We start from the raw sequence: 10900 nt of genomic DNA on the forward strand, positions 1-10900 counted from the left end.
CGTCTCAATCGCTCAAACAGCTTACTTAATAACAAGGTTAACCAGTGTTACATCATCACAGTATCTCAGTACTAAGGTTTACAGTATAAGCATATTCTGTGTTTAAGATTTAAAAGGTTATTAACTGTGTGTATGCTCGCTGTGTGTATTCCGTACACCCAGCGCAGCATGTGTACGTAACTTGCGTACCACGTGCAAGGTCTTTGTACGCAAATAGCGTACGAAGTGCGTAGCACGTGCACGTGGTTTAGCGGCCATTACGGCTTCACGGGATTAGTAAATAGCTTATGTTAAAAGGTAGATATCTGACTCTATCAATATATATATATATATATATATATATATATACACACAATATATATATATATATATATATATATATATATACACATACAGTATATATATATATATATATATATATATATATACACAGACAATTAAGCAAACATATACTATACATATACATGCCTATATATGATTTTAGAGCACCTATCTTAGTAGTGGTTTAACAGGCTCTATTGATGTTAGATATAAATGTGCCTTGTGCCTACCCAAGCTAGATTTATCAGGCTTAGTCTGATAACAAATGTCAACATTACTGGAGAGTGTGCTTGCCAAGACTCCGTGTTTCACAGATCTGGTCTGTCATCGTATTGTCCCTGCTCAGGTGGAGAAGCACAATTCCACAACATTAGTCAAGAGCTCTTAATGAAATCTACATTCTTTAGTGCTGTGGAGTAATTATTAGAACTGCACAGATTATGTTTGCACTGCCTTAACTGCATATCCACATATTACTTTATTTTACAGATTTATTAAAACATCCTCTCTGTGTTATGAAATTATTAATTGTATATTTACTAAATATATGAGAGACCACTTTTATGTGGCAAATGAAGGGACATTTAATGAGTGATAAAATAGGGAATGAGGTAAAAAGTAGCCTTAAATAAGGGTAGGGAGGCATCTGAAAGACGATTTATGACTGTTCCCAAATCTAGTTAGAGTTCAATGGTTCCCAAACATGGTCCTCAAGACACCCTAACAGTCTAGGTTTTAAAGATATCCATGCTAAAGCACAGGTAACTTAATTAGTACCTCAGTCAGTTTGATTATACCATCTGTGCACAATCATGGATATCCTTAAAGCCTGGACTGTTAGGGTGCCTTGAAGACTGCATTTGGAAACCACTGCATGTGGCATAATTTTTACACAAATCCTGTCAACATTTGTCAAGGCATCTATACGATATGTGAGGCCAAAGTTAGTAGAGGTAGGGACGTTAACCATCTAGGCACCTCCTCCTCCCTGTTACGTCATTTGCAGCGAGTTCATGTAAAGTATTTCTAAAAAACTGAAAAATCCTGTAAAATTATAACAAGCTGTCCAGTATCAGTTACCAGCAGTTTGGAACAGCACATGCAATCTTCACCACCAACACCTTCATCAACCGCCTCATTAATGATCGGAGATAGTCCTGCAGTCTCCTATTGGCAAAGGCTAACCGATTCTTCCCCTATCCAGGATTCCCAAGAAGAATTATTCCACACTAGGGCTGCTTCTGTTGCTGGGGTTGACTCTTCCTCCCATAAAGAGACCAAGAAAACCTGTATTGACTGTGAAACAAGCATTTGCAAGAGGAACCAAATAAGACAGGAGACATACTGTTGAGGATCACTGAAGCCATTTTGGCTATGATAGCATTAGATCTGCATCCATTATCTACAATATCTTGTTTTGCACACCCAATAAACTTGGTGCTTCAGAACTTCCTAAAAATGACAGGTGCATTCAGGAGATGCAGTCTGTGGCCCGAAAAAAAGACTTGCAGGGACTGCAAGAAAAGTTCCATTTGCCATGTCACCAACTCAAGCAACAGGTAGTAACTAAATGGAATTCCACCCTCTACATGCTTTAGTGACTGGAGGAATAGCAACAAGCCATCCACACGTACATATAAGAGCATGATCTAGAGAAAGGAGGGACATGTTTCCTTATTCAGCACAGTGGAGAACACCCCCTTTTTTATTTAAGCTATTGAAACCATTTGAAATTGTAACCAATGAAGTGAGTTCAGACACTGCCAGCCTGAGTCAGGTGATTCCCTTAATTTAACTACTGGAAAAGCAGCTAGAGAAGCTGAAGGAAGAGATGAAATGAAGTGATTCTGCTAAGTATGTTGGACTAGTAGATCAAGTTAATTTTTCACTTTGGCAGGACACAAGGGTTTGCCACATCTTGACATTGGATCATTACATTTGGGCAACCATGCTAGATCCTAGGTTTCTTTCCAAATGACCCAGATCTTAAGAAATGCAAAGATCTCCTTGTGAGCAAGTTGTCAGCTCGAGTGGCAAATTACATTACAATGTTTCCTGCTTCAACTGCTGCTGTCAGAAATAGCTGTCCTTTTCCAAGGGACCCACTGGTAGTGATGATGATGATGATGATGATAAGTCAACTCAGTGCCCCAGAGTGAAACAACATTATGACATCTAGTCAAGCTTAAAAGAATTGCCCACAATTATTGACCGCTCTACTGCTGTAACTTAATCGGCTAAAGTAAGCATCAATAGGATGGTTGAGAAAAAAATCATCAAAACAGCTAAAATAACAGAATTTGCTTGTGTTTTTGTTTGTACAGTATTAGTTACCTCAATAACATTCATTTCCACTCATTTCCAGACTATTCTGAACACCTCACAGCTCACAATATTGTTTTTATCCAGTTCAGGCTAAAAGGTTTCACCGACGTAGCCAGACGGAGCAGCAGCAGCCCTTGGGTGTATATACTGGAAGGACAAAATATATGTAAAAAAAATGTATTTAAAAAAGATGCATTAGGCAAGGCTCAAGATTTCAGATCACAAAAAGATGATTAAATCAAAGAAGAATAAAAAAAACAATATTTTAGATTTAATGTATTTAATTTATTTTATTTTCAATTTATTTTATTTTAATTAATTTAATTTAATTTATTAGAATCAAAGTCTTAATTTCCTCCAAGACATCTTCTATATGCAGAAAGTTCATTACATGAGTGTGGAGAGTATATTTATGTTAATTTAATTGAAATGTATCTAATTTAGAATTATTATTAATAATATGAATTTGAATGATTTACAATGTGGTGATAAAAAGAGTTATGAAAATAGGACAATAAGTTATAATAAGAATATGAGCCACAGACACCACACCCTGAAATGGACGGAGCACGCCTGGATATATTCTGGGAGGATACAGCACAAAATACAAAAAAAAAAATATGCCTTTTATTTTGGGTGGACTGACAGAACACCCCCCTAGGTGTATGGAGCAGCTGCAGTCCCTGAATGTATATTGGGATGACACAGCACAAAATATAAAATTAATAAAAGAAAAAGAAAAGAAAATATATATATATATATATATATATGGTGGTGTGGGGGGATGAGGTATTTGCAAGCGACCAAGGTGTCTAATCAATAATGAAAAAACCAGGTACTAAAAAATAGTATAATTTAATTTTAGAAATACAAAGCACTAAAAAGGGGTAACATATAAAATAGTAATATTAAAGTGCAGCCTAGTCAATAAATATCAGATGAAAAAAAGGCTAGGCTAAAAGCGTCAAAGGCACACATGTCAAAATTCATAAAATAGTACATAAAAACACAAAAATCGGGTATAAAATGCACAGGATAAAACATAGAAAAAGGGGAGGAGAGGTAGCTTATCTTAAGAGGTTGAGGTAAAATCAGAATAGCACCCAACGCGTTTCGTCCCTCATGGACTTCATCAAGGGGTAGTGTAAGGCTAGAGACAGAACATATTTATACCTCATAACTGGGGGAAGTGCTGTTGACATCACTTCCTGTTAAGTTAATTAGTGCAGTGTTAGAATATATTCAATGTGCATATATATACAGATAAATATAAAAAAGGTACAATAGAGAACACTACTAATGTGTTCCTTAATCAAAACGAGACATACTGTTGGTAAAAAACATAGAAACCGGGTGCGTCCGTGTACTTCCGGTCCGGGCTGTGTGGCTCATGACATCCGCCCCACGTCCGCCCCACTTCCGCCCCGCTTCCGGCGGCTTTAAATCAGTTCTGCGCATGCGCCGGTTATGCACAATGCAGTGAGGATGTCCATATGTTGTCATCTTTATAGAGCGGCGGCCATCTTTTTGGTTGTCTAAGCATACGAGAAATCACAGTTCTGCCGCGGGGAAAGTTCATGTGCTGCGGTCTGTGTGATAATTCAAAGGTTGGGGATGCGTCCACAGGTCTCATGAGTCATTTGTATACAGGTGGTACGGCTCCCCGAGGGGTATATGAAAAGGAGAATAGATGGGGACAATGAGTCATTCGTAAAGGGTTACATAACAACAAGAAGAGAGTAAGATAACTTTTGGAAAGGACAATCAAGAATTTATACAAGAATGGGACAAGACCTTACATAACTGCTCAATAAATCTCATGAAATTATTAATCACGGAGAAAAAACGCATTATCTCAGACCTAGAAGCTGACATCAAAGAGGCTGAGAATAAAATGGAAGTACATAAAGACAAGGAGGACTTCAGGATTAACGAAAAGGTTTTGAATAAAAAACTTGATCGTATAGAAGATGAGGTCATCAGAAACAAAGAAAGGAAATTCGCTAGAGACAGGCACGACTATGAAAATAGTATGGTAAAGAATTGGAGCCGTTTCTCTGGAGGAGGCCAGCCGGCTCCCAAAGGAAGAAGGGAGTATTGGAAAACGGTCCCCAGAAAACCCAGAGGCCCTAGGAACACTACTAAGGAGACCCAGGAATCTCACAATTTCGAGACCATCAACAGATTCACAGCATTACAGAGGCTTGACTCTAATGTTGAGGAGCCTTTTTTATCAACAGGTACGAACCACCACCCCCGAGACACTATAAAGACACCTGCAAGAACAAAAAACACATCACCTCGCAAAAGAAGATTGGAAGACGAAGAGGATGCCGTGGGGGTAGGAGGGAAAAGATTATACAAAAGACGAAATCTCGTCTAGAACCACCTACACCAAAGGGCATCTTTAATCTTTCCAGTCACATCTTGACAAACCATGAGACTACACTTCTCAACAAAGGCCTTTCATTCGCACCTACAAAGGGTATGAACAAGTTCGATGTTTTCATCGATCTGAATAAATTCATAAGGAAAATCACTCTCAAACGTCATTTCCTAAAAAAAGAAGATGCGGTGATACAAAATTACGAACAATCGAAATCTGGCTTGAAACCCACTTCTAAATTTTACCCTTTGGAATCAAAGGGTCACAATGTGGGTCTTTTCTATGAGTTAGTTAAGAAGGATTTGTGTGATGCTAATATTCCATCTATAAAGGAGAAGAACCTCTCCAACAGGGAGACGGAAGCAATTAAACAGCTACAAGAAAATCACTACGTAGTTGTAAAACCTGCTGATAAAGGGGGGGGGGGGGGTTGGTTATCATGGACAGAGAAGCCTATGTCACAGAAGCACTCAGACTACTAGGTGATCGGTCATTGTATGTGCCGTTGCCTTGTGATCCCAAAGAACCATTTGTGGAAGATCTGAGACAAATGCTTCTGAAGGCCTTCAGAAAGGAGATACTCACGAAGGATGAATACCAGTATCTCCTCAATTCCAACCCCACTACCTTCATATTTTACTTTCTCCCAAAAGTACATAAGTCTTTGGACAACCCCCCTGGTAGGCCTATAGTGGCTGGCATTGATTCTCTGACCTCACACCTGTCAGAATATGTGGACATATTCCTGAGGAAGTATGTAATGGAACTACCGGCTTTCCTTAAAGATACCACATCGGTCCTGAACCTTTTGGAACCACTACAATGGAAGGACACCTATAGGTGGGCCACGATTGACGTGCAATCCTTATATACCTGTATAGAGCATGAGAAGGGTATTGAGGCATGCAACAACTTTCTCTCTTCGGACCCTCAAATTACAGAAGATCATAGACTGTTTTTATGTGAGCTCATGAATTTTATACTCAAACACAATTATTTTACATTTTTAGATGGGTTTTATCTTCAAATATGTGGAACAGCCATGGGCACAATTTTTGCACCTAGCTTTGCCAATTTATTCATGGGACAATGGGAAAAGGAATATATTTTTAGCAACCACCCATACCAACAAAACATCATTTTTTATAAACGTTATATAGATGATATTATATTAGTATGGGAAAGAGACCAGCTGTGTTTTAAAGTATTTTTAACCTACATTTCGGGTAACACCATGAACCTCAAGTTCACGGCCAATGAGGACACAGAACGGATTGAATTCCTGGACCTTGTTCTAACACACTCAGGGGAGGAAATCATCACAAGCAACTACATAAAGAAGGTGGATATGAACAGTTACGTTCACTACAAGAGCAACCACCGTCAACAATGGAAGGACAATACCCCCCTTTCCCAATTCACTAGAATAGCACGGAATTGTAAGAAGACAGAGGACAGAGATCAACAACTTGAAATGTACAAAGGAAGATTCAAGGAAAAGGGGTACCCGACCCGACTCCTGGAAGAAGCCACCATCAAGGCTAAAGCTATAGAAAGAAGGGACCTTCTTAAGTACAAACCCAAGAACACCAAGGAGGACACAGTTAAATTCATCACTACGTACAGCAGACACGAGAACCTCATTAAGGATGTCCTCAAGAAACATTGGAACATACTCCTTATGGACCCTATACTGAAGAACTACCTCACTAAGGAGCCTAAAATGGTCTTTCGCAAATCTCGGAGTCTAAAAGACATAATAGCCCCAAGTATGTTGAAAAATCCAGAAGCCATAAGCATTATGCCCAAATGCAAAGGAAGCTTCAAATGCGGTCGGTGTAACGTATGTAGATACCTCCATCCAAACAGGAAGTCTTTCCAGAATACTGAAACTCAAAAGGAATATCGGATTAAACAATTCATTAATTGCAATACCTCATCGGTGATATACCTTCTGGAGTGTCCATGTAAATTGAAGTACATCGGGAAAACCAAAAGACCCCTTAAAATACGTATCCAGGAACACGTTAGGAATATCAAGAACAAAGTCCTCACCCATGCAGTTTCCAAACACTTCCATCTTTTCCATAATTCCGATCCAGAGACACTAACATACAAAGGCATTGAACTAGTAGCGATGGGAGCCAGAGGAGGAGACCTTTCGAATCTTCTTTCAAGGAGAGAGATGTATTGGATATACGAACTTAATACTCTCCATCCGGATGGCTTCTATGAAGGATATGAGATAGCACCCTTCCTATGATGTAAGCTATTCCTACCCTCACGTTTTACTCCTGCCTTCCTCTACCTCTTGATTCGCACGAACATCACTACTCTACTTTTGGGCCGACCTTAGAGAATGGTCAGCAACTCGAACCGACCAGTACCTGGACGGGAGACTTCCAGGGAATATCAGTTGCGTGTTGGTTATTGCCGCACATGTTAGGGCACTAATACGCTGTAACTCACATTCTCTCTCATTAGTAGCTCTCATACCTCATAGTCTATTTCGCCAGTTTCTTCCTTTATTGCATCTCTCTTGGTCCTTGGTATTTCCTAGTGTCATCCATTGAACTGAGAGGACCTGTCTCTAACCCAGCCCCAAACATTACAACCATACCTCCTTGGGGACGCCCAACACCGTCCGATCTTGGAAGCTAAGCAAGGATGGGCCCGGTCAGTACAAGGATGGGAGACCTCCTTGGGAGACCGGGTGTTGTAAATACGGAGGCGAAAAGGGAACATACCGGCATTTCTTAGTAAACTATGGATGTTGTCTGGTCCTTAGTATACATGGACCCACTTCACGATGTTTACCTAAGCACCACCCACTGCTCTCACGGAATTCTCGCAGGATCTGTTCCACCTAGTTCCACATAGCTCTATTTATCTATACTTTTATATAACCTCTGCATTGCATTCCCATAGTGGTAATATCCATCTAATTATCATCAGTCTACACCTTTTTTCTATTTGCATTTTTATGTGTATTATAGCTTCATCCCCCCCCCTTTTTTTATAGATTCTATTTTCATTTGCATTATTAGTACTTCTATTTCTATTTTTTTATTAATTTTTTAATTAATTTTTATTTTATCTTTATTCTCTTGCCTATACGTTCATTTCTACTTTCATTGTTATCTTACTCTCTTCTTGTTGTTATGTAACCCTTTACGAATGACTCATTGTCCCCATCTATTCTCCTTTTCATATACCCCTCGGGGAGCCATACCACCTGTATACAAATGACTCATGAGACCTGTGGACGCATCCCCAACCTTTGAATTATCACACAGACCGCAGCACATGAACTTTCCCCGCGGCAGAACTGTGATTTCTCGTATGCTTAGACAACCAAAAAGATGGCCGCCGCTCTATAAAGATGACAACATATGGACATCCTCACCGCATTGTGCATAACCGGCGCATGCGCAGAACTGATTTAAAGCCGCCGGAAGCGGGGCGGAAGTGGGGCGGACGTGGGGCGGATGTCATGAGCCACACAGCCCGGACCGGAAGTACACGGACGCACCCGGTTTCTATGTTTTTTACCAACAGTATGTCTCGTTTTGATTAAGGAACACATTAGTAGTGTTCTCTATTGTACCTTTTTTATATTTATCTGTATATATATGCACTTTGAATATATTCTAACACTGCACTAATTAACTTAACAGGAAGTGATGTCAACAGCACTTCCCCCAGTTATGAGGTATAAATATGTTCTGTCTCTAGCCTTACACTACCCCTTGATGAAGTCCATGAGGGACGAAACGCGTTGGGTGCTATTCTGATTTTACCTCAACCTTTTAAGATAAGCTACCTCTCCTCCCCTTTTTCTATGTTTTATCCTGTGCATTTTATACCCGATTTTTGTGTTTTTATGTACTATTTTATGAATTTTGACATGTGTGCCTTTGACGCTTTTAGCCTAGCCTTTTTTTCATCTGATATTTATTGACTAGGCTGCACTTTAATATTACTATTTTATATGTTACCCCTTTTTAGTGCTTTGTATTTCTAAAATTAAATTATACTATTTTTTAGTACCTGGTTTTTTCATTATTGATTAGACACCTTGGTCGCTTGCAAATACCTCATCCCCCCACACCACTTTCTAACCAGTAGGCATATATACCAGTGCCTACATATAATTTTGAGGTTTCTTAGCTGACGCCCTAATATTTCTAAGGGAGTGTCCACCAGGTTATGTTCTGTTAATTACTACGGAACGTATTTTTTCCTTACTGTTGTTTATACCTTAAATACTACATCTGTGGCGCTGCTAGCTTCTTTAGTACATATATATATATATATATATATATATTAGTGATGTGCACCGGACATCTATATATATATATATATATATATATATATATATAGGTATATATATATATATATATATATCTATCAGAGATGTGCACCGGAAATTTTTCAGGTTTTGTGTTTTGGTTTTGGATTCGGTTCCGCGGTCGTGTTTTGGATTCGGGCGCGTTTTGGCAAAACCTCCCTGAAATTTTTTTGTCGGATTCGGGTGTGTTTTGGATTTGGGTGTTTTTTTCAAAAACCCCTCAAAAACAGCTTAAATCATAGAATTTGGGGGTCATTTTGATCCCATAGAATTATTAACCTCAATAACCACAATTTCCACTCATTTCCAGTCTATTCTGAACACCTCACACCTCACAATATTATTTTTATTCCTAAAATTTGCACCGAGGTCGCTGGATGACTAAGCTAAGCGACCCATCTAGGAGTGGCACTGCAGTGTCAGACAGGATGGCACTTAAAAAAATAGTCCCCAAACAGCACATGATGCAAAGAAAAAAAGAGGTGCACCAAGGTCGCTGGATGGCTAAGCTAAGCGACCCAAATGGCCGACACAAACACCTGGCCCATCTAGGAGTGGCAATGCAGTGTCAGACAGGTTGGCACTTAAAAAATAGTCCACAAACAGCACATGATGCAAAGAAAAAAAGAGGTGCACCAAGGTCGCTGGATGGCTAAGCTAAGCGACCCAAGTGGCCGACACAAACACCTGGCCCATCTAGGAGTGGCACTGCAGTGTCAGACAGGATGGCACTTCAAAAAATAGTCCACAAACAGCACATGATGTGAAGAAAAAAAGAGATGCACCAAGGTCGCTGGATGGCTAAGCTAAGCGACACAAGTGGCCGGCACAAACACCTGGCCCATCTAGGAGTGGCACTGCAGTGTCAGACAGGATGGCACTTAAAAAAATAGTCCACAAACAGCACATGATGCAAAGAAACAAAGAGGTGCACCAAGGTCGCTGGATGGCTAAGCTAAGCGACCAAAGTGGCCGACACAAACACCTGGCCCATCTAGGAGTGGCACTGCAGTGTCAGACAGGATGGCACTTAAAAAAATAGTCCACAAACAGCACATGATGCAAAGAAAAAAAGAGGTGAACCAAGGTCGCTGGATGGCTAAGCTAAGCGACCCAAGTGGCTGACACAAACACCTGGCCCATCTAGGAGTGGCACTGCAGTGTCAGACAGGATGGCACTTAAAAAAATAGTACCCAAACAGCGCATGATGCAAAGAATAAAAGAGGTGCACCAAGGTCGCTGGATGGCTAGGCTAAGCGACCCAAGTGGCCGACACAAACATCTGGCCCATCTAGGAGTGGCACTGCAGTGTCAGACAGGATGGCACTTAAAAAAATAGTCCCCAAACAGCACATGATGCAGAGATAAATATATATATACTGGTGGTCAGCATAATTCTGCACTGTCCTCCTACTATATACTGCGCACAACTACAATGCAGCACAGATATGGATGGATAGTATACTTGACGACACAGAGGTAGAGCAATGGACTACTGTACCGTACTGCTATGTAT

General features: G+C 40.0%; 1 pseudogene; it reads left to right on the forward strand.

The window, feature by feature from the left end:
• Positions 1-7638: 7638 nt before the first annotated feature.
• LOC134946043 (5S ribosomal RNA) lies at positions 7639-7757 on the forward strand (annotated as a pseudogene).
• Positions 7758-10900: the final 3143 nt, after the last annotated feature.

The sequence above is a fragment of the Pseudophryne corroboree genome, chromosome 7, assembly GCF_028390025.1.
Source record: "Pseudophryne corroboree isolate aPseCor3 chromosome 7, aPseCor3.hap2, whole genome shotgun sequence".
Lineage (NCBI taxonomy): Eukaryota > Metazoa > Chordata > Amphibia > Anura > Myobatrachidae > Pseudophryne > Pseudophryne corroboree.